Source organism: Ranitomeya variabilis, chromosome 1 (assembly GCF_051348905.1).
Source record: "Ranitomeya variabilis isolate aRanVar5 chromosome 1, aRanVar5.hap1, whole genome shotgun sequence".
Taxonomy (NCBI): Eukaryota; Metazoa; Chordata; class Amphibia; order Anura; family Dendrobatidae; genus Ranitomeya; species Ranitomeya variabilis.
Window position 1 is genome coordinate 572,499,889 of NC_135232.1, and position 18,292 is coordinate 572,518,180.

At 44.2% G+C, this 18,292-nt stretch overlaps 1 long non-coding RNA gene across 1 annotated transcript in view; it reads left to right on the forward strand.

Moving 5' to 3' along the window:
• The window catches only part of LOC143797325 (uncharacterized), a 33,363-nt gene extending 15,916 nt beyond the window's left edge, over positions 1 to 17,447 (forward strand). The window contains exon 3 of the long non-coding RNA XR_013220451.1: positions 17,291 to 17,447. This is a non-coding gene — a long non-coding RNA (uncharacterized LOC143797325). The remainder of the gene's footprint in view (positions 1 to 17,290) is intronic.
• Positions 17,448 to 18,292: the final 845 nt, after the last annotated feature.

Below are 18,292 nucleotides of genomic sequence, written 5' to 3' on the forward strand. Positions count from 1 at the left end.
AACATCTGCAGGAAAAATTTACACTTTGAAAGTTAAAAGTTGGGACTGTGTCGTGCACACAGGAAGCAGGAAGCAGAAGCACTCCGGGGGCCGCTGTAATAATAATAGGGGATAACTCAGGAGACTCTTTGCGTGGAACAAGACAACTACAGGACACAGTTTTATAAGTTGTAAAGTCTTTATTATCACACGGTGATTCAAACAGGTGCAGAGAGAAACTCAAGTCCACAACACTTGGTGTAAATATTAAACGCAGCTTAGCAGTCTATAGGAAACTTTAGAGGAAAATGCAAACCCATCCACTGTTTCCATGGTAATTGGAGGGGCGCTTTGCTGAATTTCAATACCATGTTCCTTGGCAAATGCGATATCCATGAAATTGCCACCTGCACCAGAGTTAATCATAGCTGCACTGGAAATCCACTGTCCTGAACACAGGATCTTAATAGGGAGAGAACAGTGAGAGTTCTTCTCTTTCAGCTCCTTTGGGGGTGAAGTCATAGAAAGTGAATGGAATACAGCTTTAAAGGCAGGCTACATTCAGAGATGTCAGATTCATCATCACAGTTGTCATATTCTCCTACCGCTGCTAGCACCTTGTTAGGCCACTTGGGACACTTGGGACAGTTGATTAAAAAGTGGTCAGACTGACCGCAGTAGAAACATAGACTTTCATGAAGGCAATGCTCTAGGCGCTCATTAATCTCGCGCCTCTGAATGGAATCAACTTGCATGGGCACCTCCTCCACCTCCCAAGAGGTTTTACCTGCAGGCTCTTTGGAAGGAAGGGAAAAGTTAGAAATACGGTTATATGCAGCAAATTTCTCCTGCCTACGCTCAGTAAGGAGAATGTCTATGCGCACACAATGATGTATAAATGTCTCTAGCTCTTGTGGTGACTCAGAGCAAGCTAGTTCATCTTTTACAATACTAGACAGACAGAAATCATCCAAGTTATTTAACCGTGGGTCACAAGACTCAATCATCGGATTCGCCCAGGCGAGCGCTCGTGAGGTCAGTAGCATTATTACACACAATACTTTGGATCTATCAATAGGAAAACTGTCATGGTTCCCAATGGCAAGGGAACGTCAGAGAACATAAATAACAGAACAGCTCTTGGGTGATGGAATCTCGAGCTGACCGTGAGCTAAACCTACCACACAACTAACAGTGGCCGGGTGGCGTACCTACGTTTTATCCCTAGACGCCTAGCGCCAGCCGGAGGACTAACTAACCCTAATAGAGGAAAAGACAGACCTGGCTTACCTCTAGGGAAATTCCCCCAAAAAGGAGACAGAAGCCCCCCACATATATTGACGGTGAGTTCAGAGGAAAAGACATACGCAGTATGAAGGTAGGTTCAGCAAAGCGAGGTCCGCTTACTAGATAGCAAGAAGATACAATAGGGAACTTCACGGTCAGCTGAAAACCCTATTAAAATACCATCCCGAAATTACTTTAAGACTCATGTGTCAACTCATGACACCGGAGTGGCAATTTCGGCCCACAAGAGCTTCCAGCTACAGAAAAATAACATAACTGTGAACTGGAACAAAAATGCAAAACAAACTTAGGACTAAGAGTCCAACTTAGCTGATAGTAGTCTAGAAGCAGGAACATGCAACAGAAAGGCTCTGGTTACATTGATGGCCGGCACTAGAATAACTGAGAGCAAAGGCTAAATAGGATACACCCATATCCTGATGGAAACAGGTGAACAGAGAAAGTGAAGCACACAAGTCCAGTACCACCAGTGACCACCGGGGGAGCCCAAAAACAAAACTCACAACAGTACCCCCCCCCTCAAGGAGGGGGCACCGAACCCTCACAAGAACCACCAGGGCGATCAGGACGAGCCCTATGAAAGGCACGGACCAAATCAGAGGCATGAACATCAGAGGCTGTCACCCAAGAATTATCCTCTTGACCGTAGCCCTTCCACTTGACCAGATACTGAAGTTTCCGTCTGGAAACACGGGAGTCCAAGATCTTCTCCACAACGTACTCCAATTCACCCTCAACCAACACCGGAGCGGGAGGCTCAACGGAAGGCACAACTGGTACCTCATACCTGTGCAATAATGACCGATGGAAGACATTATGGATAGAAAAAGATGCTGGGAGGTCCAATCGAAAGGACACGGGGTTAAGAATCTCCAAAATCTTATACGGGCCGATGAACCGAGGCTTAAACTTAGGAGAAGAAACCCTCATAGGGACAAAACGAGAAGACAACCACACCAAGTCCCCAACACGAAGACGAGGACCAACACGACGACGGCGGTTAGCAAAATGCTGAGTCTTCTCCTGGGACAACTCCAAATTGTACACCACCTGTCCCCAAATCCGATGCAACCTATCCACCACAGTATCCACTCCAGGACAATCCGAAGACTCCACCTGACCGGAAGAAAAACGAGGATGAAACCCCGAATTGCAAAAGAAAGGAGAAACCAAAGTGGCAGAACTAGCCCGATTATTGAGGGCAAACTCCGCCAACGGCAAAAAGGCAACCCAGTCATCCTGATCCGCAGACACAAAACACCTCAAATAAGTCTCCAAGGTCTGATTAGTTCGCTCAGTCTGGCCATTAGTCTGAGGATGGAACGCAGACGAAAAAGACAAATCAATGCCCATCCTAGCACAGAACGCCCGCCAAAATCTAGACACGAACTGGGTCCCCCTGTCAGAAACGATATTCTCCGGAATACCATGCAAGCGAACCACATTTTGAAAAAACAGAGGAACCAACTCGGATGAGGAAGGCAACTTAGGCAAGGGCACCAAATGAACCATCTTTGAAAAACGGTCACACACCACCCAGATGACAGACATTTTCTGAGAAACAGGGAGATCAGAAATAAAATCCATAGAGATGTGAGTCCAAGGCCTCTTCGGAATAGGCAAAGATAGCAACAATCCGCTAGCCCGAGAACAACAAGGTTTGGCCCGAGCACAAACATCACAAGACTGCACAAAAACTCGTACATCTCGAGACAGGGAAGGCCACCAGAAGGACCTAGCCACCAAATCCCTGGTACCAAAGATCCCGGGATGACCTGCCAACACAGAAGAATGAACCTCCGAGATGACTCTACTGGTCCAATCATCAGGAACAAACAGTCTATCAGGCGGGCAACGATCAGGTCTATCCGCCTGAAACTCCTGCAAAGCCCGTCGCAGGTCTGGGGAAACAGCAGATAATATCACCCCATCCTTAAGGATACCTGTAGGTTCAGAATCACCAGGGGAATCAGGCTCAAAACTCCTAGAAAGGGCATCCGCCTTCACATTTTTAGAACCTGGTAAGTATGAGACCACAAAATTAAACCGAGAGAAAAACAACGACCAGCGCGCCTGTCTAGGATTCAGGCGCCTGGCAGACTCAAGATAAATCAAATTCTTGTGATCGGTCAATACCACCACCTGATGTCTAGCCCCCTCAAGCCAATGACGCCACTCCTCAAAAGCCCACTTCATAGCCAAAAGCTCCCGATTACCAATATCATAATTTCGCTCGGCGGGCGAAAATTTTCGAGAAAAGAACGCACAAGGTCTCATCACGGAGCAGTCGGAACTTTTCTGCGACAAGACCGCCCCAGCTCCGATCTCGGAAGCATCAACCTCAACCTGAAAAGGAAGAGTAACATCAGGCTGACGCAACACAGGGGCGGAAGAAAAGCGGCGCCTAAGCTCCCGAAAGGCCTCCACAGCAGCAGGGGACCAATCAGCAACATCAGCACCCTTTTTGGTCAAATCAGTCAAAGGTTTAGCAACATCAGAAAAACCAGTTATAAATCGACGATAAAAATTAGCAAAGCCCAAAAATTTCTGAAGGCTCTTAAGAGAAGAAGGTTGCGTCCAATCACAAATAGCCCGAACCTTGACAGGATCCATCTCAATGGAAGAGGGGGAAAAAATGTACCCCAAAAAAGAAATCTTTTGAACCCCAAAAATACACTTAGAACCCTTCACACACAAGGAATTAGCCCGCAAAACCTGAAAAACCCTCCTGACCTGTTGGACATGAGAATCCCAGTCATCCGAAAAAATCAAAATATCATCCAGATACACGATCATAAATTTATCCAAATATTCACGGAAAATGTCATGCATAAAGGACTTAAAGACTGAAGGGGCATTTGAAAGACCAAAAGGCATTACTAAATACTCAAAATGGCCCTCGGGCGTATTAAATGCGGTTTTCCACTCATCCCCCTGCTTAATTCGCACCAAATTATACGCCCCACGGAGATCAATCTTAGAGAACCACTTAGCCCCTTTTATTCGAGCAAACAAATCAGTCAGCAGTGGCAGAGGATACTGATATTTGACTGTAATTTTATTCAAGAGTCGATAATCAATACACGGCCTCAAAGAGCCATCTTTTTTAGATACAAAGAAAAAACCGGCTCCTAAGGGAGATGAAGAAGGACGAATATGTCCCTTTTCCAGGGACTCCTTAATATATTCTCGCATAGCGGCATGTTCAGGTACAGATAGATTAAATAAACGACCCTTTGGAAATTTACTGCCCGGAATCAGATCTATGGTACAATCGCAATCTCTGTGAGGAGGTAGTGAACCAAGCTTAGGCTCCTCAAAAACATCACGATAATCAGATAAAAATTCCGGAATCTCAGAGGGAATAGATGACGAAATGGAAACCAAAGGTACGTCCCCATGAGCCCCCTGACATCCCCAGCTTAACACAGACATTGCTTTCCAGTCAAGGACTGGGTTATGAGATTGTAACCATGGTAATCCGAGCACCAAAATGTCATGTAGATTGTACAACACAAGGAAGCGAATCATCTCCTGATGGTCTGGATTCATACGCATAGTCACTTGTGTCCAGTATTGTGGTTTATTACTAGCCAATGGTGTAGAGTCAATACCCTTCAGAGGTATAGGAACTTCCAGAGGCTCTAGATCAAACCCACAGCGCCTGGCAAAGGACCAATCCATTAGACTCAAAGCGGCGCCAGAGTCGACATAGGCATCCGCGGTAATTGACGATAATGAACAAATCAAGGTCACAGACAGAATAAACTTAGACTGCAAAGTGCCAATTGAAATAGACTTATCAACCTTTTTTGTACGTTTAGAGCATTCTGATATAACATGAGTTGAATCACCGCAATAGAAGCACAACCCATTTTTTCGCCTAAAATTCTGCCGTTCGCTTCTGGACAGAATTCTATCACATTGCATATTTTCTGGAGCCTTCTCAGAAGACACCGCCAAATGGTGCACAGGTTTGCGCTCCCGCAAACGCCGATCAATCTGAATAGCCATTGTCATGGACTCATTCAGACCTGTAGGTGCAGGGAACCCCACCATAACATCTTTGATGGCATCAGAGAGACCCTCTCTGAAATTCGCCGCCAGGGCGCACTCATTCCACTGAGTAAGCACAGACCATTTACGAAATTTTTGGCAGTATATTTCAGCTTCATCTTGCCCTTGAGATAGGGCCATCAAGGCTTTTTCAGCCTGAATCTCTAAGTTAGGTTCCTCATAAAGCAACCCCAAAGCCAGAAAAAACGCATCCACATTGAGCAACGCAGGATCCCCGGGTGCCAATGCAAATGCCCAGTCTTGAGGGTCACCCCGCAGCAAGGAAATTACTATCCTAACCTGCTGTGTGGGATCTCCAGCAGAGCGAGATCTCAGGGAAAGAAATAATTTACAATTATTTTTGAAATTCAGGAAACGAGATCTATCCCCGGAGAAAAATTCTGGTATAGGAATTCTAGGTTCAGATATAGGAGCATGAATAACAAAATCCTGTAAATTTTGAACCTTCGTAGCAAGATTTGTTGTGAAATTGGATTTTGGGCTCCCCCGGTGGCCACTGGTGGAATTGAACTGGTGTGCATCATCCTCTCTGTTCACCTGTTTCCATCAGGATGTGGGAGTCGCTATTTAGCCTTGCTCCTCTGTCACTTCCATGCCGGTCAACATTGTAATCAGAAGCCTTTCTGTGCATGTTCCTGCTGCTAGACAACTCCCAGCTAAGTTGGACTTAGTCCTTGTTTGTTTTTGCATTTTGTTCCAGTTCACAGCTGTAGTTTCGTTTCTGTGTCTGGAAAGCTCTTGTGATCTGAAATTGCCACTCTGATGTTATGAGTTAATACTAGAGTCTTAAAGTAATTTCAGGATGGTATTTTGATAGGGTTTTCAGCTGACCATGAAAGTGCCCTTTCTGTCTTCCTGCTATCTAGTAAGCGGACCTCAATTTTGCTAAACCTATTTTCATACTACGTTTGTCATTTCATCTAAAATCACCGCCAATATTTGTGGGGGCCTCTGTCTGCCTTTCGGGGAAATTTCTCTAGAGGTGAGCCAGGACTATATTTTCCTCTGCCAGGATTAGTTAGTCCTCCGGCCGGCGCTGGGCGTCTAGGGATAAAACGCAGGCTACGCTACCCGGCTACTGTTAGTTGTGCGGCAGGTTTAGTTCATGGTCAGTTTAGTTTCCATCCTTCCAAGAGCTAGTTCTTATGTTTGCTGGGCTATGTTCTCTTGCCATTGAGAACCATAACAGTTTGACCGGCCTCAAAGGGTTAAATTAATTGACAGAGAAAGGAGAGAAGTCTGCTGAAGATTTTTTTTTTTTTTTTTTTTTCTCAGTTCTGAGTGTGCTTGTAATTGAATCTCTTGCAAGTCTGCCTATATTGCAGCCTTTCTCTCTCTCTCCTTCTAATCCTGGAATGGCTCTGTGTTCACCTGTTTAAAATGGATATTCAGAGTTTAGCTGCAGGTTTGAATAATCTCACCACGAAAGTTCAAAATTTACAAGATTTTGTTGTTCATGTTCCTATATCTGAACCTAGAATTCCTTTGCCTGAATTTTTCTCGGGGAATAGATCTTGCTTTCAAAATTTCAAAAATAATTGCAAGTTGTTTTTGTCCCTGAAATCTCGCTCTGCTGGAGATCCTGCTCAGCAGGTCAGGATTGTGATTTCTTTGCTCCGGGGGGACCCTCAGGATTGGGCTTTTGCATTGGCTCCAGGGGATCCTGCGTTGCTCAATGTGGATGCGTTTTTTCTGGCCTTGGGGTTGCTTTATGAGGAACCTCAGTTAGAACTTCAGGCGGAAAAGGCCTTGATGTCCCTATCTCAGGGGCAAGACGAAGCTGAAATATACTGCCAGAAATTCCGTAAATGGGCTGTGCTTACTCAGTGGAATGAGTGCGCCCTGGCGGCGAATTTCAGAGAGGGTCTCTCTGATGCCATTAAGGATGTTATGGTGGGGTTCCCTGTGCCTGCAGGTCTGAATGAGTCCATGACAATGGCTATCCAGATCGATAGGCGTCTGCGGGAGCGCAAACCTGTGCACCATTTGGCGGTGTCTACTGAGAAGACGCCAGAGAATATGCAATGTGATAGAATTCTGTCCAGAAGTGAACGGCAGAATTTTAGACGAAAAAATGGGTTGTGCTTCTATTGCGGTGATTCAACTCATGTTATATCAGCATGCTCTAAGCGTACTAAGAAGCTTGATAAGTCTGTTTCAATTGGCACTTTATAGTCTAAGTTTATTCTATCTGTGACCCTGATTTGTTCTTTATCATCTATTACCGCGGATGCCTATGTCGACTCTGGCGCCGCTTTGAGTCTTATGGATTGGTCCTTTGCCAAACGCTGTGGGTATGATTTGGAGCCTCTTGAAACTCCTATACCCCTGAAGGGGATTGACTCCACCCCATTGGCTAGCAATAAACCACAATACTGGACACAAGTAACTATGCGGATTAATCCGGATCACCAGGAGATTATTCGCTTTCTTGTGCTGTATAACCTACATGATGTGTTGGTGCTTGGATTGCCATGGCTGCAATCTCATAACCCAGTCCTTGACTGGAAAGCTATGTCTGTGTTAAGCTGGGGATGTAAGGGGACGCATGGGGATGTACCTGTGGTTTCCATTTCATCATCTATTCCCTCTGAGATTCCTGAATTCTTGACTGAATATCGTGACGTTTTTGAAGAACCTAAGCTTGGTTCATTACCTCCGCACCGGGAGTGCGATTGTGCCATAGATTTGATTCCGGGTAGTAAATACCCTAAGGGTCGTTTATATAATCTGTCTGTGCCTGAACATGCTGCTATGCGAGAATATATAAAGGAGTCCTTGGAAAAGGGACATATTCGTCCTTCGTCATCTCCCTTAGGAGCCGGTTTTTTCTTTGTGGCTAAGAAAGATGGCTCTTTGAGGCCGTGCATTGATTATCGGCTTTTGAATAAAATCACGGTTAAATATCAATATCCGTTGCCACTGCTGACTGATTTGTTTGCTCGCATAAAGGGGGCCAAGTGGTTCTCTAAGATAGATCTTCGTGGGGCGTATAATTTGGTGCGAATTAGGCAGGGGGATGAGTGGAAAACCGCATTTAATACGCCCGAGGGCCATTTTGAGTATTTGGTGATGCCTTTTGGTCTTTCAAATGCCCCTTCAGTCTTTCAGTCCTTTATGCATGACATTTTCCGTGATTATTTGGATAAATTTATGATTGTGTATCTGGATGATATTTTGATTTTTTCGGATGACTGGGACTCTCATGTCCAGCAGGTCAGGAGGGTTTTTCAGGTTTTGCGGTCTAATTCCTTGTGTGTGAAGGGTTCTAAGTGCGTTTTTGGGGTTCAAAAGATTTCCTTTTTGGGATATATTTTTTCCCCCTCTTCCATCGAGATGGATCCTGTCAAGGTTCAGGCTATTTGTGATTGGACGCAACCCTCTTCTCTTAAGAGTCTTCAGAAATTTTTGGGCTTTGCTAACTTTTATCGTCGATTTATTGCTGGTTTTTCTGATGTTGTTAAACCATTGACTGATTTGACTAAGAAGGGTGCTGATGTTGCTGATTGGTCCCCTGCTGCTGTGGAGGCCTTTCGGGAGCTTAAGCGCCGCTTTTCTTCCGCCCCTGTGTTGCGTCAGCCTGATGTTGCTCTTCCTTTTCAGGTTGAGGTCGACGCTTCTGAAATCGGAGCTGGGGCGGTTTTGTCGCAGAGAAGTTCCGATTGCTCCGTGATGAGACCTTGTGCTTTTTTTTCCCGTAAATTTTCGCCCGCCGAGCGGAATTATGATGTTGGGAATCGGGAGCTTTTGGCCATGAAGTGGGCTTTTGAGGAGTGGCGTCATTGGCTTGAGGGGGCTAGACATCAGGTGGTGGTATTGACTGACCACAAAAATCTAATTTATCTTGAGTCCGCCAGACGCCTGAATCCTAGACAGGCGCGCTGGTCGTTGTTTTTCTCTCGGTTTAATTTTGTGGTGTCCTACCTGCCGGGTTCTAAGAATGTTAAGGCGGATGCCCTTTCTAGGAGTTTTGAGCCTGACTCCCCCGGTAATTCTGAACCTACAGGTATCCTTAAGGATGGAGTGATATTGTCTGCCGTTTCTCCAGACCTGCGGCGGGCCTTGCAGGAGTTTCAGGCGGATAGACCTGATCGTTGCCCACCTGGTAGACTGTTTGTTCCTGATGATTGGACCAGTAAAGTCATTTCTGAGGTTCATTCTTCTGCGTTGGCAGGTCATCCTGGTATCTTTGGTACCAGGGATTTGGTGGCAAGGTCCTTCTGGTGGCCTTCCCTGTCTCGAGATGTGCGAGGCTTCGTGCAGTCTTGTGACGTTTGTGCTCGGGCCAAGCCTTGTTGTTCTCGGGCTAGTGGATTGTTGTTGCCCTTGCCTATCCCGAAGAGGCCCTGGACGCACATCTCGATGGATTTTATTTCGGATCTTCCTGTTTCTCAGAAGATGTCTGTCATCTGGCTGGTGTGTGATCGTTTCTCTAAGATGGTCCATTTGGTTCCCCTGCCTAAGTTGCCTTCTTCTTCCGAGTTGGTTCCTCTGTTTTTTCAAAATGTGGTCCGTTTGCATGGTATTCCGGAGAATATAGTTTCTGACAGAGGTACCCAATTCGTGTCTAGATTTTGGCGAGCATTCTGTGCTAGGATGGGCATAGATTTGTCTTTCTCGTCTGCTTTCCATCCTCAGACTAATGGCCAGACCGAGCGGACGAATCAGACCTTGGAGACATATTTGAGGTGTTTTGTGTCTGCAGATCAGGATGATTGGGTTGCTTTTTTGCCTTTAGCGGAGTTTGCCCTCAATAATCGGGCCAGTTCTGCCACCTTGGTGTCTCCCTTTTTCTGTAATTCGGGGTTTCATCCTCGATTTTCTTCTGGTCAGGTGGAATCTTCGGATTGTCCTGGAGTGGATGCTGTGGTGGAGAGGTTGCATCAGATTTGGGGGCAGGTAGTGGACAATTTGAAGTTGTCCCAGGAGAAGACTCAGCTTTTTGCCAACCGCCGGCGTCGGGTTGGTCCTCGGCTTTGTGTTGGGGACTTGGTGTGGTGGTCTTCTCGTTTTGTCCCTATGAGGGTTTCTTCTCCCAAGTTTAAGCCTCGGTTCATCGGCCCGTACAAGATATTGGAGATTCTTAACCCTGTGTCCTTCCGTTTGGACCTCCCTGCATCTTTTTCTATTCATAATGTTTTTCATCGGTCATTATTGCGCAGGTATGAGGTACCGGTTGTGCCTTCCGTTGAGCCTCCTGCTCCGGTGTTGGTTGAGGGCGAGTTGGAGTACGTTGTGGAAAAAATCTTGGACTCCCGTGTTTCCAGACGGAAACTCCAGTATCTGGTCAAATGGAAGGGATACGGTCAGGAGGATAATTCTTGGGTGACTGCCTCTGATGTTCATGCCTCCGATTTGGTCTGTGCCTTTCATAGGGCTCATCCTGATCGCCCTGGTGGTTCTGGTGAGGGTTCGGTGCCCCCTCCTTGAGGGGGGGGGTACTGTTGTGAAATTGGATTTTGGGCTCCCCCGGTGGCCACTGGTGGAATTGAACTGGTGTGCATCATCCTCTCTGTTCACCTGTTTCCATCAGGATGTGGGAGTCGCTATTTAGCCTTGCTCCTCTGTCACTTCCATGCCGGTCAACATTGTAATCAGAAGCCTTTCTGTGCATGTTCCTGCTGCTAGACAACTCCCAGCTAAGTTGGACTTAGTCCTTGTTTGTTTTTGCATTTTGTTCCAGTTCACAGCTGTAGTTTCGTTTCTGTGTCTGGAAAGCTCTTGTGATCTGAAATTGCCACTCTGATGTTATGAGTTAATACTAGAGTCTTAAAGTAATTTCAGGATGGTATTTTGATAGGGTTTTCAGCTGACCATGAAAGTGCCCTTTCTGTCTTCCTGCTATCTAGTAAGCGGACCTCAATTTTGCTAAACCTATTTTCATACTACGTTTGTCATTTCATCTAAAATCACCGCCAATATTTGTGGGGGCCTCTGTCTGCCTTTCGGGGAAATTTCTCTAGAGGTGAGCCAGGACTATATTTTCCTCTGCCAGGATTAGTTAGTCCTCCGGCCGGCGCTGGGCGTCTAGGGATAAAACGCAGGCTACGCTACCCGGCTACTGTTAGTTGTGCGGCAGGTTTAGTTCATGGTCAGTTTAGTTTCCATCCTTCCAAGAGCTAGTTCTTATGTTTGCTGGGCTATGTTCTCTTGCCATTGAGAACCATAACAAAGATTATTCAAACCTGTAGCCAAACTCTGAGGATCCATTTTAATCAGGTGAGATCAGAGCCATTCAAGGATTAGAAGGAGAGAGAGAGACAAAGGCTGCAATTAGAGCAGAAATGCAACTAAGTCAACTATAGAGCAAGCTCAGAGGGAAAAAAAAAAAAAATCTGCAGACTTCTTTTTCTCTCCTTTCTTCTGCCAACGGTTTTAACACTGGGCCGGCCATACTGTCATGGTTCCCAATGGCAAGGGAACGTCAGAGAACATAAATAACAGAACAGCTCTTGGGTGATGGAATCTCGAGCTGACCGTGAGCTAAACCTACCACACAACTAACAGTGGCCGGGTGGCGTACCTACGTTTTATCCCTAGACGCCTAGCGCCAGCCGGAGGACTAACTAACCCTAATAGAGGAAAAGACAGACCTGGCTTACCTCTAGGGAAATTCCCCCAAAAAGGAGACAGAAGCCCCCCACATATATTGACGGTGAGTTCAGAGGAAAAGACATACGCAGTATGAAGGTAGGTTCAGCAAAGCGAGGTCCGCTTACTAGATAGCAAGAAGATACAATAGGGAACTTCACGGTCAGCTGAAAACCCTATTAAAATACCATCCCGAAATTACTTTAAGACTCATGTGTCAACTCATGACACCGGAGTGGCAATTTCGGCCCACAAGAGCTTCCAGCTACAGAAAAATAACATAACTGTGAACTGGAACAAAAATGCAAAACAAACTTAGGACTAAGAGTCCAACTTAGCTGATAGTAGTCTAGAAGCAGGAACATGCAACAGAAAGGCTCTGGTTACATTGATGGCCGGCACTAGAATAACTGAGCAGCAAGGCTAAATAGGATACACCCATATCCTGATGGAAACAGGTGAACAGAGAAAGTGAAGCACACAAGTCCAGTACCACCAGTGACCACCGGGGGAGCCCAAAAACCAAACTCACAACAGAAAACGGTCAGCATGCACATCAAAATATAGCATACATTGGTTCACAAAGCCACGAAATTTGTCGCGATCACCATTAAATCTGAATGGGGGCAACTTAGGTGGGCTAGCTGGTGGCGGTTGCCCAGAGGGTAACGTCACTTGTGTAGCTATTTGCGTGCTTATGTCCTGAAAAGCCCATCCATACTAGGACTCTATGCCAGCAAGTTTGTTTTTCCGGGCTGCCATGCAGTTGCTTAAGTCCTGCAAAGTTTGTCCAAACACTTGTTGACTGTGTTCTAAGCTTCCAAACCTGTTTTGCAGACCTTCCACATCTTTATGCAGTGATCTAATTATGGAAAACACCTGCTCTAATCTGCTTTCTGCAGTCATTGTTCCAGCAGTCTCCTTTTCTTTAGGCTAGAGTATCCTCTAATAATTATGGGGGATAATTCAGGAGACTCTTTGCGTGGAACAAGACAACTACAGGACACAGTTTTATAAGTGGTAAAGTCTATATTACCACATGGTGATTCAAACAGGTGCAGAGAGAAACTCAAGTCCACAACACTTGGTGTAAATATTAAACGCAGCTTAGCAGTCTATAGGAAACTTCAGAGGAAAATGCAATCAAGCAGACTGTCTATGAAGCACAGTTATTCTTGAAGATACTTGACACGAATAAATCCTTGTCTTAGTCCAGAACACAGATAGATAAGTTTATAAGGCAGTTCAAATCATATCTTAGCTAAACCAGGGAGGCCTGGTTAATAGTCTCAGGTTTTTGCAGAGCAGCAACAGCTTACATGTCCAGCAAATGCAGATGGAAGTAACATGAGCAGCAGATGAAGGAGGATTACTGGAAACTGGTGTATGCAGCAGGAACTCAGAGCAGAGTAGCAGGATCACCACACAGGATCACAGGAGCAGGTGTATAGCCAGGGAGTAATCAGAGGTCAGGAGCTGGATGCAAGGCAGAATACTCTAGCACAGAATGAAGGCTGGGGTGGAGTTTTATAGCAGGAAGACACAGTGCACATGAGACCAAAGACGCCATCTTGGAAAAGGGCAGTAATGCACAAAAGGTAATAAAAATGTTCAGAGTCCTGACAGCCGCGCTTAACGCCAGGTCAGTGAGTAAGCCGGCGTTCCTGCATAGAGGGAGAAAGGGACACTATACGGGGGAGCAGGCAGTAGCGCTACAGAAGGCCGCATTAATATATCTGTATTTTATCTCTCATTGGTTATATGTTTGCTAAATATTCTACATTCCGGCACCAAAACACCCCAGACAAAGCTTTCTAAGTGAAACGTGTCTGGTGCGGTGGTTCCCTGGCTCCCTGCTGTTCCATTGGGTCACATTGACTAAATTTCTTTGGTGTCTGTTTTTTCAATACATGCTTACATCCTTTATCATAGTGTTGTCAGACTTTCTACAAAGCTTATTTTGCTATATTGCTAGGATAAAAAAAGTACACCTGCATAACATAAAATATTAAAATGTTATTCTTGGGCAAGTAAATGGATATGATGATGTTGATGACTTTTTGTCTGAGCCCAATATTAACAATGGGGTTCTAGAGAACAAAACAAGCAAGGCAAATTCTTATAATGGTTTGTATCTGTTTATAGTAAATATTTTTATTATGTGTATTCTAGATACATTTATAGTTTACACTTTAAAATATACATTCATAATTTATTTTCTTAAAAGCACATTATTTGATGACTCACAATAAAAGATGAAAGGATGACAAATTGTACTATAAAATTTATTTATTGTTAAAAAGTAGCAAATCTGAAGTAAAAAGTTACATTTGTTAAAAAAATTCAAGTAAAAAAATATACAACTATTCAGTTTCATAGTATGCTTAAATACATAAATACTATAAAAAGTACTTTTGTTTTGAGAGTGGACACTTTTGAGCTTGCATACATGGCTTTAAGTCTAGGAATATTGCATATCTATACAAATATAAAATAAAAATGTGGGCACTGTCATGGTCTGGAGTTTCTCTTACGGTCCTTCTACGGTTAATCCTATCTGGCCTCTCTTTGGTTTGGGGAGGGCTATAAGTAACCGCACTGGTGCTATGCTTGTTGTCAGTGATAAGTCTGTCCCTGGCAGAGTAGCTGACCCTTGTATACATGTGTATATTGCCTGCTTCTGTACGATTGCTTTGTGTATTATCTGGTCTGTTTCCTATTTGATATTTGTCTGCTGATTCTGTACTTCCTGTGTTACTCTTGGTTCCACCCCGGCTACGTCCCTGACTTCTCGCCTGCCTGTTCCCCTGGTACTGCGTTGCTCTTTCTGGCTTCTGACTCCCAGCTAGCTTCTTACCACTCTATTCGTGCTACCCACTTGTTACTGCGCTGCCCTCTGGTCTGGTCTTGACTCTATTGACTATCCTCCCAGCTCTACTGGGTCCCACTATCCCTGCTAGCAGTCCGGGACCTAGTTCTGCCTTCAGTCACTCCCCCAGTGGTCACGTGTTACAGGTCCTGTTCCTCCTGCAGCACTGTTTCAGCCATGCTCACATTCCACTGCAAAAACTCCTCGAGTTTCCACAGCACATCTTTGGACATGCGTACAGTCTCTGGTGGTGAGTCTGATACGGTGTCCATCACAGGTACAAAAGATTCAGACAACCTCACATAGCCTGTAAAATATAGAATTAAAAGATTCAGATTAAAAAATAAAATAGTGAGACAGTACATGGAACTGCACAGCCTCTAAAATCTGGAACTACATTTTGAAGATAAATGTGAGCTCCAGGTTGACACCAGGATGTTGTACAAAATCTGACTTCACTCCTATTTTTACTTTTTACCTCGACCTATAAAGAATAAACAATTAGACACATTTTTAAGAGAACATTCTGCCATTCTTACGCTGCCAAAAGATGGAGAACATTGCTCATTGCAAATAGTGTAGTGTAAGAAGTTGTTAGGGCTGGCGAAATACACCAAATAATAATAAAGAAGATAAAATTTGTGTTCGCAGCCCAGGGTCCACCGTGCAGAGATGACACCTGCTGCTCGGTAATGGCGGCAGTATATAGTGGTATAACATAAACACATGCTGGTTAGCTTGACTTGGTATGTAAGGAGGTGAACCCTGTTGTGTTACGGAGCCACAATACCGCAGAGTGAACACTAGTATTAGGTCACAGGACTCTGCCCCAAGGACACAGGGTTAGAGTCCTTCTAGACCACAAATGCTCTGCGCCGCAAGTGCGATGCCAGAGAAAAACTAAATATAGTTTTCCTGCACTAAGTGCATACAGCACCGCTCTGGTGGACACCACTAACCACCCTAACTAGGGCCAAGAAAGCGCACTAGTTGCGCACGGTAGCGCACTAGTTGCGCACGGTTCCGCACTGGCAGTCGCTGCTAATAGACGAAATATACTCGTGCCTAGTGCTGGATGGCACAGTCTGGTGCTAGATAGCTCAATCACCCAAGTACATGCAACAATGCTAGGCATGGGTATGATTAAGGAGCTTTCACCAGATTCAATCACACCCCAATACCCAATAACAAGAGAGTGTTTGATGCTCGTCAGAAGATAGGTGTAAGGTTGGTTTCACATTGGCAGTTGGAAGGGCTGCGGATGGCAGCAAACCTCCTCCCTTCTTCCTCCTTGAAGCCCCACCTACGCTCTGCCTACTGCTCCATGCGTCCTGCGTTGCCCTGTGTGCCTATCTTTAACATTGGTTATGGAGGGACGTGCATTGCATGCGGATGCATCCACGGTGACGGCATGGAAACTCAAAATTCAAGGCGGAAGAAGGGAGGTTGTATTCTGCCATCTGCAGCCCTCCCGACCGTAAATGTGAAACTAGCCTAACTGATGCACATCTCCAGCTAGGCATAAAAGATGATCGTATGATTTTGGATGCCAAAGATGATAATAATGTAGAAGATAGACTCAAAACAATTTCAAACTCAGGTCTCGCCTGCTGTATCACGTTTGTAAAAAAAATAAATAAATTTGAATGTGCAACAGCTCTGCATAATTTCAATGCCACTAAATGAAAAGGTTGGATACAGCGGGATGTATCACGTTTAGCAACAGAAAAAAAATATATATTTTAGGTGTACAGACAGCTTCATATCACCACCACAAAATGACATCCTAGGATACAGCGGGCTGTATCACATTTAGCAACAGAAAAAAATATATATATATATTTTTAATGTGCGTTAGGTCTGCAGACAGCTTCATGTCACTGCCATAAAATTACAACATGGGATACGGCAGGCTGTATCACGTTTTGCAACAGAAAAAAATTGTAATTTTTTTTTATGTGCGTTAGGTCTGTTTTTAATATATAAGTTCCAATAAAGTATAGATGATTTTATGGGGTATCATTATGATGGATTGAATCAGAGAAGGTGTCAGCCGTGAGATCTCGGTGTGCCCTGATTAGACATGTCAATCTTAATATGTCACACTATAAAAGCCAGTTCTGACCTTCTTAAAGGGAGTTTTCTTTTATTTTCCTGTATATTATTGCCTGCTTATGATTGGAAAAGTAAGCACTCCCCAAAAACCTAACACCCCTTTGACTAAAGGAGTCACTGACATAGAAACTTTACAAGATAATGTCTCCACAGTGGTGTTCAGAAATAAAGATAATAAAGTTTCATTCAGATCTCCAGCTATTTATCAAGATTTCTCCTATTTTCTTTTTTCTATCCTTGTAAAGGACCTTCTTCCTTATTGAAGTGAACTTTTTAAATTTAGAATTTAAAAGCAAGAAAAAAAAATGTGACAAATATATTATAGCCTTTATATTTCTTTTGTTTTTCTAGATACACACTTGGGTGAATCTGAGCATCAAGACATCACTCTGCCTTCAAATGATGAGAATTATGATGATGCTATGAGTTTCTGAAATAAATTCATCTGATAAAACAGATGAAAATATAAATGATATTTTTCTGATTTATTTTATACTGCTAATCTCTGCATGCTCTGCCATTATATAACAATGTAAAGAGTGTAAGGATTGGTGCATAAAGTGCATTAAAAAGTAATTCATTTAATAATCATATTTTGTGTGATTTCTTCTGTTTACTGAGTGACACCCAGCAGAGATGAGCAATTATTTTTCAGTGGAATTGAATTCTACTTGAATATTACCAAAATCTGCATTTGCCAAATTGCTAACCACCATTTTGCTAAACTGTGTTGGGCCATCAAAAATGTAAAAAGTAATATATATATTTACTCCCCTTACCGCTCACCTCTCAGCATCTCAGCATCACCCTTCCGGTCTTCATTGCATCTTATCAGGACCACGAATGATGAATCCTCAGCTCTGAGCGTGAAGAGCTGTATCGTTCAAAGTGGATTGCAATTTTTGCCACTGAAATAATCCACAAAGATGGCATCCAAGGAAATTACCACTCACAAATTCAGTGAGCTTTTTAGATTGTCCCATTCTTTAGGAAGGTTAGTAAAGGAAGACTGCAATGTGCGGTGAAATTTTTTTTTACATAAATGGCAATAGGGTTGAAAGAAAATTCAGAATTCAATGCTTGAGTGTTGTGTCCCCATTGTCCCTCTAACGAGTCGTGCAATATGACTTAGGATAAAAGCCAAATCAGTATCTCAATTCGCAGACACGGTGTTTCGGGCTGTTGGCCGTCGTCAGTGCGAAGCATGAGAACTGATTTGGCTAGGTGAGAGGCTCTGGACTGGGGTGTAAGGGGTAATGTTTCTCCTTATGGTGCGAGGAGGTTTATAAAGCACCAACTCTTTGGGGAGCCAATGATGTCACCTACACAGAAGAACTGTAGCGATTAAGGTTG